This window comes from Mustela putorius, unplaced genomic scaffold, assembly GCF_011764305.1.
Source record: "Mustela putorius furo isolate JIRA1106 unplaced genomic scaffold, ASM1176430v1.1 tig00003909_pilon_pilon_pilon, whole genome shotgun sequence".
Taxonomy (NCBI): domain Eukaryota; kingdom Metazoa; phylum Chordata; class Mammalia; order Carnivora; family Mustelidae; genus Mustela; species Mustela putorius.
Window position 1 is genome coordinate 26,556,890 of NW_025422057.1, and position 18,888 is coordinate 26,575,777.

General features: G+C 39.9%; 1 protein-coding gene and 1 pseudogene across 2 annotated transcripts in view; one reads left to right on the forward strand and one right to left on the reverse strand.

Annotated features, from left to right (window-relative positions):
- Positions 1 to 18,888, forward strand: part of ARMH3 (armadillo like helical domain containing 3) — a 182,551-nt gene that overhangs the window by 102,690 nt on the left and 60,973 nt on the right. The gene's annotated exons all lie outside the window — the stretch shown is intronic.
- On the reverse strand, positions 6,980 to 7,345 carry LOC123388697 (annotated as a pseudogene).

An 18,888-nucleotide genomic window follows, 5' to 3' on the forward strand; every position in this document is an offset into this window, starting at 1 on the left:
CAGAAAATTGGACCCATGGGTCTCCCAGGGATACTATGGGATGTTTAACTATTGGCCACCAAGCTTATTAATAAGGATAAAGTATACAAAGACTTAGAAGTAAAACTGTGATAGTGTGCAACACTTTCTTCTGTTCTTAGAGAGATTATTGGTACTGATCTCACAGCTGGAAAAGATTCTAAGGCAGAGTAAATGAACTCTTAGCCACCTCTTCTATAGTATGTTCTTCAATAACCCTGGAAAATGTTTGGGTTGCATGTGAAATTATCAGACATCTAACAGCTGAGAGGACCTCAAGCTGGTTTGGTGGTTGATGACAGCTACAAGTTAAGTCTTTGGAATCTTCTGGGATGCAGTATATCTAATGGCAACCCTAACATAGTATCTTACCAGCAGGTGAAAGGCAGCAGAAAGGCAGCAGACTTTAATGTTCTTTGGAGTTTAGATTGTGACAGTGAAAATTCAAAGTGCTTCCACATGCTTAGAGGCCTAAATTTACTCAAGTGTCAGTCTGTTTGCTTTTCACTTGTCTTTCGTGGCTTAGTCATGCCAGTTCTTTAATTGTCAGAGTTATTTGTGTTTAAACAATTTGTCTCTTCCTGTTTGATCCTTCAGATTCTTAAAATGCAGCTGCTTAGAAGCTGCTGTTTTTTAAATTGAAGTATAGTTGACATACAGTGTTCTATCAGTTTTAGGTGCACAGCGTAGCAGCTCAACAATTCTATCCATAGTGCAGTGCTCACCATGATAAGTGTAGTTATCATCTCTCACCATAGTTATTTCAGTATTATTGATTATATTCCCTATGCTGTACTTTTCATCTTTGCTTTTATTTTGTAACTGAACATTTGTACCTCTTAATCTGCTTCACCTATAATATCCATCCCCCTTCCCACACCCATCTGGCAACCACCAGTTTGTTCTCTGTATTTATGGTCTGTTTTTGTTTGCTTATTTGTTTTGGTTTTTAGATTTCATATGTAAGTGAAATCATATAGTATTTGTCTTTTTCTGTCTGACTTACTTCACTTAGCATAATACCCTCTAATTCATCTATGTTGTTGTCAGTGGCAAGAGCTCAGTCTTTTTTAATGGCTGAGTAATATTCCATTGTATGTGAATATATATGTATACATACCACAAATTTATCCGTTTATCTCTTGATGGACACTTGGGTTGCCTCCATATCTTGGCCAATGTAAATAATACTGCAGTAAACATAGGGGCGTGAATGCTTTTCCAAATTAGTGTTTTTGAGAAACGATTTATTTTTAAGTAGCTTTCATTCCTGACGTGGGGCTTGAACTCATGACCTTGAGATGAATGTACTGGCTGAGCCAGCCAGGTGCCCCGAAATTGCTATTTTTATTGAAATACCTGATGTCAGTAATGTACAGGGCCCTGTGTTTGTTCCTTCCCATAGGTGAGTTGTTCCTTTGTTTTGCCACAAGAAAAATAAAATATTACTTTAAAATTCTACTTTGTATAATTGTTATGAAAGACCCGCGGATCCCCTTACCCAAGAATCCAACACTGCCACTGGATGCAAACAGCAAGAGGTTCTTTATTGTCACGCAGGTACCGGCGAGTGGTCGGTAGCTCCAGCTAACAGAGCACACCGACCGGAGTGAAGCAGGGTCTTTTATAGGAAGGTACAAACAAGTTTTGGGTGGGGCGCAACTGATTGGTTGACAGTTTGAACTTTGAAAAAGGCATACTTGGAGTTTGCTGATTGGCTCTAAGGACCCGCGCGCCCGCGCGAAGAGAGAAGCGGGAAGGAGGAACGAGCTGATTGGTTCTGAGGGCCCGCACCTGGGAGGAGAGAGGCGGGAAAGGGGAACAAGAAGGGGGAAGGTAGGAATGCCATCATGGCGTCTCTATTATTTCTATAAGCCAAGCGGTTACAGAAGGGCAAAAGAGCGATTAATAAGCAATTAATAACCTAATTAATAACCTGGTCTATACCTAAAAGCCAGCGGTTTACAGAAAAGCAAACAAGCGGTTAGTTATCCTATCTGTCTACTAAGGGAGGGGTCTTTCTAGGGGAGGGGTCTTTCAGTTACTTTAGCTGCCTTCACAGATCAGCTGGTCCTGTAAGGGCCTATTTAGCCAGAGCAACTCCATCTGGTTAAACAGTGATTTTGTTGTTTATGCAGTAAAACTTAAACTGACCCTACCCCTCCTCCCTCAGGGAACTTACTTAAAAGCAAGTCCAGGAAATCAGTCCCAGGTAATAAAGCCCAAATACTAGGGCGGGTTAGGCCAGGTGGAGACACCCAATCAATGGGGTGTGCATACTGTCTTCCTAGCTACCAAGGAGTGTGGGTCCCCGCCATTTGGGCGCCAATTCTGACCAAGGTGATAGGCTAGTTCAAATATCTACAAGATAAATTGTAATTCAATTGGCCACCATGTGTGACCTAGCATGACTATGCAGCTTTCTTTGTGTGTTACAATCTCACTGGCCACCTGCACATGGCCAGGCCCAACCACATGGCCTTTGCTCTATAAAAGTTAGTCTGTAAGGCAGGGAGGGGTCCCCTCTTTGTAAGAGACAGCCCCGACTGGTTGGTTTGACTATTGGTTTGATTCTCGATGCTTGGCGCAAAATAAAGCTTTGCTTGACCTTTGCTTTCTATCAGTCTCGCTCCTTTGATCACGGACTTATCATTGGGGGACCTTTAGGTCCACAAAGGAAAAATACTCTGAGGGGCCAAATGCAGGACTGGAAGGAAAGCATTTGGGAGGTTTTGCTTGGAGACTTTTATGCTAAGTATCTCCTGCCACCACTTAGCAGGTTACCCTAGCGAGATCCTGTACTTTAGGAAGATGTCTGCTGACTATTAACCTAATTAGTCAAAAGAGAAAAAGAAAAATGTTAGACTAAAATCTGACCTTCTTCTAATCAAACAACTTTCAAGGTAAGTAATTTGAAGCCCTTAATGAATCTACCGAAGTTAACATCTTAATGCTTTTCACTTAATTAGCATTTTATTAGCACCACGTTCACAATCCTATTCTCTGGTTGCTCACAGAAATAGTGGCTGAATCACTGCAAATAGGTTTTTTCCTGATCTGTAATTTTCTTTTCTTAAGGTGGGTGAAGTTTTAACTCTGTGATTAATATATTAAGTTTTTCCTATATTAGGAGTGCACTAAAGTTTAGTTTTTCTTTGGCAATGCCTTCTTATCCATTAGGCCTCCAAGGGTTGACAAGAGTGACTTTTTAGATATTGCTGTGGTTAGTGACAAGCTTGGCGTTTGGAATGAGGTTTTAGTGCATTTCTTTATAAGTGTCTTAATTGTTCACCTTGTAAGTTTGCCTCTTGTCCCTCTCTTTGCTCCACGATCTCTTTGTTTCAGTGCTCAAGTAGTCCTCCCCCACTTCCTGCTTATGTGCTTATGTAGCTGTTTTCCTTCATCCTAAAAAATATTCCCTCAAAAAAAAGGAGGGGGAGGAGGAGGAGGAGGAAAGCTTTAAATGTACACTCTGCTAGGGAGGCTGGGGAACAAGAATAGCTCTCAGCAGCCTCTGATAGGGGAGTTCATTGAGCATAGCACCCTTTGGAGCAGGCTGCATATAGAATTCTGAATGTCATGGAGAAAAAGCCCTCAGGCGGTAATCAGGGAAGCGCACATTCACTGTTGATGGTTGCAATTAGGATTGGAAAGGGAATGTGAGGTCTCAGCTAGGCAGAGTCCGTCCAAATCCGCTTGCCCATGAACCTGTTTAGGTTACAGAATTTGCCTTTGAGTCACAGTTCTTTTATCAGAATGGATACTGGTGAGTTGAGAGGAGGAACAGTTTGACACCAGGCGCTTTAGCTGAAGGATGCAATGTAGTATAGTGAAAAATGTGGACCAAAGCAGTCAAATGACAGGAGCAGAGGCATTGGGCTGATGACTCTTGAATAGCAAGAAGTACATGAAAATAAGCTTCTAAACCAGTTGCCTGCTTAAAAGTGGCAGACAAGCAGGCTCAGATTATCCCCTGGGTTAGAATTTGTCAGTAATGACCTTTCTTCTGTTAAGCAGACCCTGCTGATCTCCCATTACAGAGAATAAAAAGCATTATGCAGATTAAAACAACGCACCAAAATGAGGCTGGTGTAATATTGTTTCCCCAGTGACTGGGAGCATTACGTATTATTCTAATAGTTGCTGTTCTCTGATCTCTTAAGAGGACAGCTAGAAATAAAAAACCAAACACTGAATCCCATGTGGCTAATCGTCTGTTTTCCCCTAACTTGGTTTATGCTGCAGAGTAAGGTTTTGCGTTAGGTCATAGCTAGGTTTGGTGAACTACAGTACAGTAAAGAAGTCTTTGTTGAAGAGATCCAGATATTTGTAATGGAATATTAAGATTTTTAGTTGGGGCTGCTGTGATTTCAGGTGAGTGTGACTTTAGTTTTATATATTTCCCTCAATCTGAAATTCTCTTGGGGTCTTTTCCGCTTTCCTTTTAAAATTTTTTGATTTATCATCATCATTATTATTTTAAAGATTTATTTATTGGAGGGGCGCCTGGGTGGCTCAGTGGGTTAAGGCCTCTGCCTTCAGCTCAGGTCATAATCCTGGGGTCCTGGGATCCAGCCCTGCCTGCATTCGGCTCTCTGCTCAGCGGGGAACCTGCTTCCCTTCCTCTCTCTCTGCCTGCCTCTCTGCCTACCTGTGATCTCTGTCTGTCAAATAAATGAATAAAGTCTAAAAAAAAAAAAAAGATTTATTTATTTATTGGAGAGAGAGAGCCCAATAGAGTGTGGGAGGGGAAGGGACAGGAGAGGGAGAGAGAATCTAGAGCAGATTCCATGCTGAGCACAGAGCCCAGTACAGCAGCTGATCTCACAACCCTGGCACCCCCTCACTTTGCTTTTTTTAAAGAAAATTAGCATAATATAAAATTTACTATTTTAACCATTTCTACAGTTCTGTGACATTAAGTGCATCCATAGTGTTGTGCATCCATTACCATGAGGCATCTTTTTCATATTCTTCAACTGAAATGAAAAAGTAACTCCTTGTTCTCTCCTCTTGTAGCCCCTGGCAGTTGCCATTCCACTTTCTGTGTGTGTGAGTTTGACTACTCAAGGAACGTATTTATAAGAGGAATTAAACAATATTTGTCGTTCTGTGCCTGGCATATTTTACTTAGCATAATATCCTCAAGGTCCTTCCATGTTATATCATATATCATGATTTCCTTCTTTTTTTTTTTTTTTTTTCAAGTGATCTCTACATGCAGCATGGGACTTGAACTCACAGTCCCAAGATCAAGAGTCCCATGCTCCACTGACTGAGCCAGCCAGGCACCCCTTCTTCCCCCACTTTTTAAAAAAAAGACTGAATAATATTCCATTGTATCTATACCACATTTATCATTTATCCAGTGGACCCTTGCATTGCTTCCACTTTTTGGCTATTAAAAACAATGCTTCTCTGAACATAGTATACAAATCTTTGAGAACCTGCTTTTTCTTTTTTTGGGTATATACCCAGAAGTGGATTGCTGAATCATATGATCATTTTATTTTTAATTTTGGGGGGAAATCACCATACCCATATCAGCTGCACCATTTTGCATTCCCACCAGTATTGTGCAAGGATTCCAGTTTCTCGTACCCTGGCTGATACTTGTTATTTTCTATTTTTTGGAAATAGCTATCCTAATGGGTATGAAGTGGTAGTGAATTGCAGTTTTGACTTGCATTTCCATAATGACTAGTGGTATTGGTAATCTTTTTTATGTGTTTATTGGTTATTTGTCTATCTTCCTTGGAGAAATGTCTATTCGTATCCTTTGCCAGTTCTTAAATTGGGTTGTTTGGCTGTTTTGTTGTTGAGTTCTAAGAATTTTTTATATATTCTGGGTTCCAATCTCTTATGAAGTACATGGTTTACAGATTTTTTTTTCTGTAGATTCCCTTTCATTCTGTTGATTGTGTCCTTTGATTTTTTTTTTTTAATTTTATTTATTTATTTGACAGAGAGAAATCACAAGTAGATGGAGAGGCAGGCAGAGAGAGAGAGAAAGAGGGAAGCAGGCTCCCTGCTGAGCAGAGAGCCCGATGCGGGACTCGATCCCAGGACCCTGAGATCATGACCTGAGCTGAAGGCAGCGGCTTAACCCACTGAGCCACCCAGGCGCCCCTGTGTCCTTTGATTTATAAAAGTTTTTAATTTTGATGAAGTCCAGCTTATCTGTTTTTTTCTTTTGTTGGCCATGCTTTTGGTGTCATCCAAGCAATCATTGGCAATTCAAGTCCTGCAGCTTTCTTATGTTTCCTTTGAAGAGTTTTATAGTTTTAGCTCTTACATTTAGGTCTTTGATACATTTTAAGGAAAGTTTTATATATGGTGTAAGGTAAAGCTCCAGATTCACTTTTCTGCATGTGTCTATTCCAGCACCCACTCTCCTTTTTTGAGTTAACCACAGTTCTGATTTGTTAATTGAAATCAGGCTGAATTAACTGTTGAGTATAGAATTTGAGACTCCACATTTTTTCTGTATGTCTCTGTTCAGTTTTGTTTTTAGGTTTGTTCATTGCTCTGTTTATTTAAGATATGGCACAATGTAGTGGTTAAGAGCAGGGACTCTATATAGAGTTCGGTTCTCTGAGTTTGAGTCTAAGCTCTACCACTTACTTTGGATACATTTTTAAACCACTCTTTGCTTTGAGTTTCCTCATGGAACGTGGGTCATTGCTGAGATGATTAAATGACAATATATGTAAAGCACTTGGAGTAGTACCTGGCACACCGTCAATACCTAGCACAGTCACTGCTATGTAAGTGTTCATTATTATCATCTTTAAAAAAAAATTGTTATTACTTTGCAAGTCTGGAGGTCTTACCAGCTTTCATTTTGATGATCTGCATGGGACTTCATTCTAGAAAGCAACTCCCTTCCATATCCAGCTTTATTCAGTTCCCTTGGCACTAGGTGGACCTAGAAGGGACCAGAGATACAGAATGGTATTATTTACAACCTGACATCAGAGGCAACTGCTCGTTTGCTACTATTGCTGTTGGTTTGTTTTCTTTCAGGATCAAGGTGGGTACTTTCCTATAAAATCTTATTTTTAATTCTTTCTCTGGCAGTTCTTCCAGGATTCTTAGCTTTGTGTAATTATACCTAAAAGGAACCAACATCCCAAAGTCACCAAGATAAATCCTCCTACGCCAACATCACATGATCTTCTCAATGTCCAGGACCAGCCACAGCAGACTCCAATGAGCCATACAGTATTGAATCCTGTGCACAGGGAATGTTTTTGGCATACAGAATTCCTAGGAGTTTAAAGGGCTTCCCCTTGGTTGGTTTGCCATGCTCCAGTGAGGCGGCCATGGGCTCCAGTGCCCAGTTTTTATTGTTGAATTATCTCTGCCTTCATTTCTGTCATGACATATCTTTTTTTCATTCCTTTACTTTTGACCTATTTGTAACTTTGAATCTAAAATGTGTCTGATGGATGGCATATGGTTGGATCTTGGTTACCTTATCTAGTCTGTTAATCTCTGCCTTTTGATTGGGTTATTTATTGCATTCACATTTAATGTTGTTATTGATATAACTGGACTTATGTCTGCCATTTCACTTTTAGTTTGTTAGGTGTCTCATGTTTTTTGTGTTCCTCTGTACCTTATTAACTGGTTTCTTAAATGAATATTTTCCAATGTAGCACTTCAATTTCTTTAATGATTTTTTTTCACTATTTTTTTAGTTGTTTGATTAGAGGTTGCTGTAGGGCCTACCATATATATCTTATTAGAATTAGAAATTGTTTAGATTTGGGGCACCTGGGTGGCTCAATAAAATAAAATAAAATAAAACTCATTAAAAGAAATTGTTTAGATTTTTTAAAAAAGATTTTATTTATTTATTTGACAGACAGAGATCACAAGTAGGCAGAGAAGCAGGCAGAGAGAGAGGGGGAAGCAGGCTTCCCGCTGAGCAGAGAGCCCGATGTGGGGCTCGATTCCAGGACCCTGGGATCCTGACCTGAGCCGAAGGCAGAGGCTTTTAACCCACTGAGCCACCCAGGCGCCCCTGAAATTGTTTAGATTTATACTAAATTCCAGTGAGATATAGAAATAGCACTCTTATGTAGCTCTATCTAAACATACACATGCAACACTCACTATAGTAAACTTTATTTGCCTAAAAGTACACTAAAAAGGAGAATTTCATGTATCTCCTGAGAATGTAAGGGTGCATTAGAAACAGGATCCTAATTCTCTTCACTTTATCATCTCTGGAGCTAAGACTAGGTGAGAGTGGGGAAAAAGTCTGTATTTAGAGTTTAGATACATCTCTTTGTGAGAGATTTTCTCACACGTGGGTGTTAAACACAGCATTCTAGATCCTGCTCCATTCTTTGGTGAGCTACTAGCCTACAGCTCAAAATGTATAGAGATCTCACTGGCTCTTGATGCTTCCATGTTGAACTTTTTAACAAAGAAAGAGTATGGTGCAAAAGTAGCAGCACTGATTGGTAAACACTTGTTTTGGAGGTATATAGCTTTGAGAGAAGGACACAATACTTTGATGTGGAGTGGATTAAGGAGTTGTTAGGTGTGTGCATTTATGTCCAGAGTCAGTGTTGGTTTGTGCAAAATATTCTTGTCCTGTGCCCCATCTTTTGCATCTCATTTTCTTCCAGCAATGTAGGGTTTGCTGACTGTGGCCTATTTTTGTTGGCTCAGATAAAGGACTGTTTCTGGAGTGTGACTTCTAGGAGAAAGAAGTCAGCCTTGAGCTCAGCCCTTTATCCTGAATCAAGCTATTGGGCTGTAAAATAGAAGTACCTGTTTAGTGAGTTCTGGGTGCATGCTCTGAGAGTGTCAGTTGAGGCCTCCCGGGTGTGGGCCTTCGCCTTTTGTAAAGGCTAGGGTTTTATAGGATTATAATAGCCAGCTGGAGAAAAATTGTAATGGTGAGTTAGTTGGAAGAGATCTTATATATGTATTTGGTGACCTTTGAATGTTGTTGTAGAAAATGAACAGTGAGTCTTTTTACTTGTTAATTGCATTGATTTTTTTCTCTTAATGAATTATGTCAAGTACTTACTTGACCATTTTGGAAGTGGTTTGGAGGGACTATATTCATGACTGAGCCAGTTTGATACTAGAATAGCTGCTTCTTGTGACTAGAAGTAAATAAGAGTCCCAGGCCATGGGGCAGCTGGGTGGCTCAGTGAATTAAGGCTGCCTTTGGCTCAGGTCATGATCTCAGAGTCCTGGGATCAAGCCCTGCATTGGGCTCTCTGATTAGCAGGGAGCCTGCTCCCTCTCCTGTGCTCCACACCCCCCCCCTTGCCTGCCTCTCCGCCTATTTGTGATCTCTGTCAAATAAATGGATAAAATCTTTTTTTTTTTTTTTTTAAAGATTTTATTTATTTATTTGACAGAGAGAGATCACAAGTAGGCAGAGAGGCAGGCAGAGAGAGAGAGGAGGAAGCAGGCTCCCTGCTGAGCAGAGAGCCCGATGTGGGACTCGATCCCGGGACCCCGAGATCATGACCTGAGCCGAAGGCAGCGGCTTAACCCACTGAGCCACCCAGGCGCCCCTAAATGGATAAAATCTTAAAAAAAAAAAAAAAAAAAAAAAAGGCCTGGGCCTTGAGGTAAGTTGAAAGGGCTTGATTCTAAGCAGACAGTTGCAGATGAAATTGCTGAGAGCACTGGAGAAGAAATGTATGATTGTGAGTTTCCGTCAGAATGTTCTAGCCCTTGTGTGTGAGTGAATGACCCCCAAATTCTCTCCTTTTTAGGTTCTCAGTCTGACAACATTCTTTGCATTCATTCTGTGTCTCTAGATGTGTATCTACACAGCAAAGACCTTTGGTTGCAGTTGTCCCACTAACAGTTAATTGGATCTCATACCTATAATTTTGTGATGTGGTAAATTAGGTTTTAAACTTAGCATTGACTTTTTTATGGGTATCTGAGATGATTCATGTGATGTATGTCCTTTATTCTGCTAATCTTTTAGTCAGTAGTTCTCACCCTATGCTTTTTTCAGTTTTTTAATAGGTAAGCATCAAAAACCTGGGAAGAGAGAGACTCAGAGAAAGAATGAGTGAGAGGAAGTGTGGTTGGTGTGTTTGTGTGAGATTGACTTGGGATCCTTTCTTTAGATGCCGTGGTTTTGGGGTGCCTGAGTGGCTCAGTTGGCTAAGCATAGGACTCTTGATTTTGGCTGAGGTAATGATTTCAGGACTGAGCTTCACATCAGGTTCCCTGCTCAGCACAAAGTCTGCTTTGTCCTTCTCCCTCTTCTCCTCCCCTTCTCTCAAATAAATAAAAAAATAAAATCTTTAAAAAAAAAAAAAAGAAAGAAAGAAACACCCTCTGGTTTTAGGAGCGTTTCTTTATTCTTTTGTTTCTGTTAACTGCTTCCTGGTCTTTACAACTCTTTCTAAATGCTAGGAGTTGAGAACCAAAGGGGCAGTCAAGGTGACCTAGAATTGCTGCTTCTGTCTTTGTAGGTCAGGAAGAAAGGTATTTGACATATTTTATAGTAGGGTCATTGGGGTGGGAAGGGGCTAGAGTCTAGCAGTCCAAAGTCTGTTATTCTTGGGCTTTTGCTTTTTCCCAGCCAGTTCTTCTCATCCTCTGGCTCTCTGGAGATGGCCTGCTTTTGCAGGTACAGCTGTCCTTGGTTCTTTAGGGATGTGCTGCTCCCTAATTATTATTGATCCCAGGGTAAGACAAAAAGTTTCATTTTCACCTGAGAAATGGTTGGTTTCTTTTTTCCTTCTTCAAAAGGAACTCTTGCTAGAAAGTATAGACACTTAATCATGACTTAGTTCACAAAATGCTGGTTTCTAATTGTAACTACTATAAATCCTAGCCACAAATGGGATCAATAGGCATAATTCAGGTTCCTAATTTCTTTCTTTCCATCCCATATCTAGGACACTTAAAAAAGGAGTCTTTTAAAATTGTGGGCAGTTCTTTCTCTTATCCATTAATTTTCCTTCTCCATTTTTTCTTTCCTAAAAGTCGGTCTGGAACTCTGGCCAATTAACTTTGGTTTTCTAACCATGTAGAACACAGTAGATTGTTAATCTACTAGTGGGTTGAGGAAGCCATTACTATGGGGTAGCAGTATATTATCCTATCAGCAAACATAATAGGCATCTCTTCAGCAGATGAAACTTTGGTTTTCTTTGAATGTCGTAAACAAAAACAGGAGTGGCTCATAGGAGCATAATCGCTCTAAATTATCAGATTTATACCAGAATGCCAGGTGCCATACCTCCTTTCTTCTACTGGACTTCAGTGTTGCAGATAGCAGTGCCAGGACCACCGAACCCTGAAAGCTGATGGAGCTGAAGAGGCCATCTAATCTGGTCTCCTTCCCAAGTCATATATCTTACTTGTTGGGGTCATATCCAACCTCTTCTTGAACACTTAGTGAAATAGTGCATAATATTTTAGGCTATAGACTATTCAGTTTTTTAAATGATGAGAATTTTGGGGTACCTGGCTGACTCATTTGGTGGAGCATGCAAGTCTTAATCTCAGGGTTATAAGTTCAAGACCCACATTGGGTGTAAAGATTAATTTTTAAAAAACCATCTTTTTTAAAATGATGAGAATCTCTTCCTTATGTTGGAATATTCCTCTTTATAACCTGAACCTTCAGGTGCAACACCTATTCCTACTCTTCTGTAGTATCCTCTCTTCCTTCAATTGTTCATCATATGTCATGGTCTTAAAATCTTTGGCATACTGTGATTGTCTTTTAGACACATTCTAACTTCTCAGTTTACCTTCTAAAGTATTGGGGTTAGGACATGTCTCATCCCAAATAAGCATTCAGTAAATGTTTATTGGATTGAATGACACCTAGAGCTGGATCCAGATATGCTTGGAGTAGTTTAGGTTAGTGGGAGACTATTAGCACCCAGGATCTGGACACATTGTATTTGCAGGCTCCAATTGCATTAGTTTTTCAGCAGCTGAATTGTGTTGCTGGTCCATTACAAGCTTAGGTCCCACTAAAACTTGAAGTGAACTGCTGTCAAGCTACCTCTTCCCCCATCCTTAAATTATTAAGTTGGTAGTGGTGTTCGAGTGGTGGTTTATTTGCTTTAAAGATTTATGTACTTGGGGTGCCTGGGTGGCTCAGTGGGTTAAAGCCTCTGCCTTCAGCTCAGGTCATGATCCCAGGGTCCTGGGATCAAGCCCCACGTTGGGCTCTCTGCTCAGAGGGGAGCCTGCTTCCTTTTCTCTCTCTCTTTCTCTCTCTCTACCTGCCTCTCTGCCTACTTGTGATCTCTGTCTGTCAAGTAAATAAATAAATAATCTTAAAATTTTTTTTTTCATGTGTCTGATAGCCATTTGTATGTCTTCATTGGAGAAGTGTCTGTTCGTATCTTCTGCCCATTTTTTGATATGATTATCTGTTTTGTGTGTGTTGAGTTTGAGGAGTTCTTTATAGATCCTGGATATCAACCTTTTGTCTGTACTGTCATTTGCAAATATCTTTTCCCATTCCATGGGTTGCCTCTTTGTTTTCTTGACTGTTTCCTTTGCTGTGCAGAAGCTTTTGATTTTGATGAAGTCCCAAAAGTTCATTTTCGCTTTTGTTTCCTTTGCCTTTCGAGACATATCTTGAAAGAAGTTGCTGTGGCTGATATCGAAGAGATTACTGCCTATGTTCTCCTCTAGGATTCTGATGGATTCCTGTCTCATGTTGAGGTCTTTTATCCATTTTGAGTTTATCTTTGTGTATGGTGTAAGAGAATGGTCGAGTTTCATTCTTCTACATACAGCTGTCCAGTTTTCCCGGCACCGTTTATTGAAGAGACTGTCTTTTTTCCACTGTATATTTTTTTCCTGTTTTGTCGAAGATTATTTGACCATAGAGTTGAGGGTCTATATCTGGGCTCTCTACTCTGTTCCACTGGTCTATGTGTCTATTTTTATGCCAGTACCATGCTGTCTTGGTGATCACAGCTTTGTAGTAAAGCTTGAAATCAGGTAACGTGATGCCCCCAGTTTTATTTTTGTTTTTCCACATTTCCTTAGTGATTCGGGGTCTCTTCTGATTCCATACAAATTTTTGGATTATTTGCTCCAGCTCTTTGAAGAATACCAGTGGAAATTTGATCGGAATAGCATTAAAAGTATAGATTGCTCTAGGCAGTATAGACATTGTAACAATGTTTATTCTTCTGATCCAAGAGCATGGAATGGTCTTCCATCTTTTTGTGTCTTCTTCAGTTTCTTTCATGAGTGTTCTGTAGTTCCTCGAGTACAGATCCTTTACCTCTTTGGCTATCAGACACATGAAAAAATGTTCATCATCACTAGACATCAGGGAGATTCAAATTAAAACCACATTGAGATAATCACCTTACACCAGTTAGAATGGCCAAAATTAGCAAGACAGGAGACATGTGTTGGAGGGGATGTGGAGAAAGGGGAACCCTCTTACACTGTTGGTGGGAATGCAAGTTGGTGCAGCCTCTTTGGAGAACAGTGTGGAGATTCCTCAAGAAATTAAAAGTAGAGCTTCCCTATGACCCTGCAATTGCACTACTGGGTATTTACCCCAAAGATACAGATGTAGTGAAAAGAAGGGCCATCTGTACCCCAGTGTTTATAGCAGCAATGGCCATAGTCGCCAAACTGTGGAAAGAACCAAGATGCCCTTCAACAGACGAATGGATAAGGAAGATGTGGTCCATATACACTATGGACCTCCATCAGAAAGGATGAATACCCAACTTTTGTAGCAACATGGATGGGACTGGAAGAGATTATGCTGAGTAAAATCATTCAAGCAGAGAGAGTCAATTATCATATGGTTTCACTTATTTGTGGAACATAACAAATAGCATGGAGGACATGGGGAGTTAGAGAGGAGAAGGGAGTTGGGGGAAATTGGAAGGGGAGGTAAACCATAAGAGACTATGGACTCTGAGAAACAATCTGAGGGGTTTGAAATGGCAGGGGGATGGGAGGTTGGGGGAACCAGGTGATGGGTATTATAGAGGGCACAGATTGCATGGAGCACTGGGTGTGGTGCAAAAATAATGAATACTGTTATGCTGAAAATAAATAAAAAATAAATTTTAAAAAGAAAAAAAAAAGATTTATGTACTTGAGAGAGATAGAGTGCGCATACACTCGTGCGCAGAGTGGGTAGAGGGGGAAGGAGAAGGACAAGCAGACTCCACACTGAATGCAGAGCCCCATGTGGGGCTTGATTTCAGGATTCTGAGATCATGACCTGAGCTGAAATCAGGAGTCAGATGCCAACACCTAACCAAGTGAGTCACCCATGCAACCGTTTGTTTGTTTTAATGCTACTTGTTCATTATTAGAAATTTTAATCAATGCAGAGAAGTGCAAAGAACAAAGTATAATTCTCTAAAATCTCACCATTCAGAGCTACTGTTACTGTGTCATGAATCACCTGAACATCTCCAGTTGATCGTTCCTTTTTTGTATTTTTTAAAAAAATAATATTCTTCTAAATGAGATTGTAGCCATATTAAATGTGTCTTGTTCCTTGCAGCTCGTCATTCTAGTTTATCACGATATTTTTTGAGTCCTGATTATGTCATTCTATGTATCAGTTTTCTTTTGCAGCTTTGTATCATCAGCACATTTGATAAATATGCCTTCTAAATTTTTGTCCAGATGCTTTGATCTAATCCTGCCTCTGCTACTGATTTGGTGGATGATTTGGGAATATTTTCTCCCCTTTCTGGGTTTTGGCTTGCTGCTCTTATATAAAATGGCCTCAAAGACTGGAATAAAACCTCCTTAAGAATCAACTGCAAAGCTCTTTGTAAAAAATAAATTTGTGAAGAAAAATCTGTGGGTGGGGAATCATCAGCCAGGGCCAGACTAGAAAAATAAAATCCTTTTATAGAAAAATCAGGGACGACAACCTTCATAGAATGGTTCAGATCTTCCTCTGTCCTCCTACTCTCCTAAAACCCCAGGAGAGGGATTTACCAGTTGAAATAAATAAATTAAGTTTTTAGAAAAGGAAGGGGAAGAAGAAGGAAAAAGATCGCAGCAAGCCTTAGTTCTTCTTATACTAAGAAATTAGAACCTAACAGGTAGAGAACAATGAAGAGGTGGTTTGGAGTGAGGTCAGGTGGGAGGGCTTTACTAAGAAAGAAGATGCTCTTTACTGTTTCCTCTTTTAATTAGTAGTAAGCTTGGTGGTCACAGTAAAGGCTCTTCTGAGTTAGGGTCCACAGGGATAGAAAAGTGTGAAATTCACTGCTGCCTGCTATTTCTCCTCTAAACAAGCCTTGCCTTGTGCATTGCATTTCCCCTGGGTTCTTAAAGAAGGTGTGTGATCAACCTCAGCTGAAACTGAGGCAGCGTTTTAAGCTGGCAATTAATGACATGGTAAGAATTTTTAGCTTCAGTACATTAATTGTTAAATGAATTGTGTCTGCATTTTACTGTCATTTTACTGTGATATCAGCCTAATTATACATATAGTGTTACATAGTAGAAGATAATAATAAGCAGAATTAGGCACCCAGTGATCAGACTTCAGGAATTTCTAACACTGAAGAAAGATTTTCTCTTAAATTGTCTCTTGCTGTTCTTTTTATGTAGGTTTTGATTAATTTTACCTCGATTATACATTTCTCCCTGGGGCCCAGATATTATGCATGCTATAGCAAAGTGGGCTCCTATTGTAAGTGGTTTAATGAGATTTTTTGTTCTAATTGGTTTCTATATAATTTCTTTTAAACCAATAACATGTGAGTGGGATGTCAAACACAGAGTGCGATAATGTATTTTCACTGCCCTGTATACCAATGAACATTAATTTCTCTCTCATTTGACATTATTTTCATATGATGAAAATTCTCAATCTTAAGGACGTTCCAGATACAGTTGGTTCTCATTGGTCTCTCCTCTCCTGCGTTTATGTTGGTGACACTGCTGAAAAGGCAGCAGGATTACCTACTTATAGTTGGAACTCAGTCTGGGTAGAAGGGAGTGGAAGATTTCTGACCAGAGTTTTGACTGTATATCATCTTCCTTATGGGATAATTTACTATTTGGGATTTAGAGATGGATTAAAATCTGTTTCTTTTGCCCATTTAATCAGAATTAGTTTCCTGCTTTTTTTAAAAAAATAATATTCTTTTTTAAAGATTTTATTTATTATTTATTTGACAGACATTGATCACAAGTAGGCAGAGAGAGAGGAAGGGAAGCAGGCTCACGGCTAAGCAGAGAGCCCGATGCAGGGCTCGATCCCAGGACCCTGAGATCATGACCTGAGCCAAAGGCAGAGGCTTTAACCCACTGAGCCACCCAGGCACCCCTAGTTTCCTACTTAAAAATATGTGAACTATTCAATAAATTCTATAGAGTATGATATTAATGTATATTTGTAATAAAGCTTGATCCTAAAATGAGTATCTATGAGCCACTCACCTGGCTTATAAATAGAATGTTACCATAAATAGACATAAACATAAATAAAATGTTACCAACTAACTGAAAACCTATCTTTGTTTCTTTTTTTTTTAAGATTTTATTTATTCATATTTTTTTTAGATTTTATTTATTAATTTGACAGAGAGAGATCACAAGTAGGCAGAGAGGCAGGCAGAGAGAGAGAGAGGAGGAAGCAGACTCCCCGCTGAGCAGAGAGCCCGATGCGGGACTCGATCCCAGGACCCTGAGATCATGACCTGAGCCGAAGGCAGCGGCTTAACCCACTGAGCCACCCAGGGGTGTTTCTTTTCTTTCTTTTTTTTTTTCTTTGTTTCTTTGTAATTGTAGTATTAAATATGGTAAAATGTGCAAAATCATAGATGTGTAATTGGACTTTTTATTTATGTATATACCTATGTAATATCATCCAGATCAAGACTTAGAATGTTTCCATCACTGCAAAAAGTCCCCAGAATTGTGCACTTTTCTGACTTCTCTGACCATTAATTAGTTTTTCCTGTTTTGAGCTTCATACAAACAGAATCATGCAGTGGATCCTCTTTTGTGCCTATCTCCTTACATTCAATATAATCTTTTCGAATTTCATCCACTTTGTGTATATTAGTTCATTCCTTTTTAAAAATACTTTTATATTGTAGTTAGATATGAAATTTACCATCTTAACTGTTTGTAGGTATACAGTTTAGTAGTGTTGAGTGTATTTACATTGTTCTACAACAGATCTCCAGAACTTTTCATCTTGCAGAACTGAAATAGTATACCCATTAAACAACAGTTCCCCCCAGATTCCCCTCCCCCAAGTCCCTGGCAACCACCATTCTAGTTTCTGTTTCTGTGAATTTGACTACTTGAGATACCTCATATAACTAGAGTCCTATTTGTCTTTTTGTGACTGGTTTATTTCATTTAGCATAATGATCTCAAAGTTCATTCATGTTGGAACATGTGATAGGATTCCCTTCCTTTTTAAGGCTAAATAGCATTCCATGGTATGTATAAACCACATTCTGCTTATTTGTTTATCTGATGGACACTTGGGTCATTTCCACCTTTTGGCTGTTGTGAAAAATGCTGCTATGAATGTGGATGTGCAACTATTTGGTATCTAGTGGTTCATCCCTTTTGTTGCTGAGCAGTATTTTATTATGTAAATAAACCACAGTTAATTTACTCATTCTCCCCATTTCTTCATCAGTTGGATTCTCTAAGGCTAAAGTTTAATCTTCTGTGCCACTTTCTCTCTCTCTTGTTCTTTTCCCTGTGTTTGTTTCCTTCACTGGCTCCCTCAACACCTGCAGAATAAAATCTAAGCTTTGGGTACACCTTGGTGGGTCAGTTGGTTAAGCATTTGCCTTGGCTCAGGTCATGATCTCAAAGGTCCTGGGATCTGCCCAAGTCAGGCTCCCTGCTCAGCAGGAAGTCCACTTCTCCCTTTCTATCTGCCCATGACTAGGTGTCGCTTTCTCTCCCTCTCTCTCAAATAAATAAATAAATAAAATCTTTTAAAAAAATGTAAGCTCTGTAGCATGGCATACAGTACCATTCTTTTTTTTTTAAAAAGACTTTATTTAGGGAGAACACAATTGGGGGGGTGCAGAGGGAGAGCAATGAGCAGACATCCTCCTGAGCGGGGAGCCTGATGCAGGGCTCGATCCCAGGACCCTGAGATCATGACCTGCGCCGAAGTCAGATGCTTAACTGACTGAGCCACCCAGGTGTCCCCAGTTCCATTCTTAGTATGCTTTCTGGGCTCTCTGTCTTCATTGCCGCTATGCCAGACCACTTTGAGTTCTCTGGACAAAACAGAGACACTTACAGATTTCTGGACAAACTGTTTCATACTCTCAACCCTATATACACATACACACATTTTCTCCCTGCCTTGGATGTTCTTCCCTAGCTTGTCGGCATACCTCCTAAAGTAGTACACCTTGATTATTGCTTCATCCATAGAGCCAGGCCTAGCCATCTACAGTAGTAACTATCTGCTTGTCTGTTTGCCTTCTTTACTATGCTGTGACCTCTTTGAAGACAGGCAGCAATCCAGGTCTAACTCAGTAACACAGTGCCTGTGTTCAGTGAATATATGTTGAATATAGATCTATAGAGGTCTGCTCTCTTAGACAGGTGGGTATTCAGGAAACTAACTGGGCCTGAGCTGGAATGGGCTGGAAGTCACAGTACTTCTGTTACTGTTGGGCTGATGGAGGGAGCCCACAGGACAATTCAGAGACTGCATTTCAGAGAACCACTGAACAAAAATGTCAGATTCTCCAAAAGAGAAACGGACTGAGGGCAGAGTGGAAGAGTTCAGAAACAAGTTGTAGCTGCAAGCCAGGGATAATAAAGCAAAAAGGTTTGGAGAGGAAAGTAAGGGTTAAAATCTGGAGGAAAAGGCCCTGGGCCAAATAAGATATCTACAACAGCTTT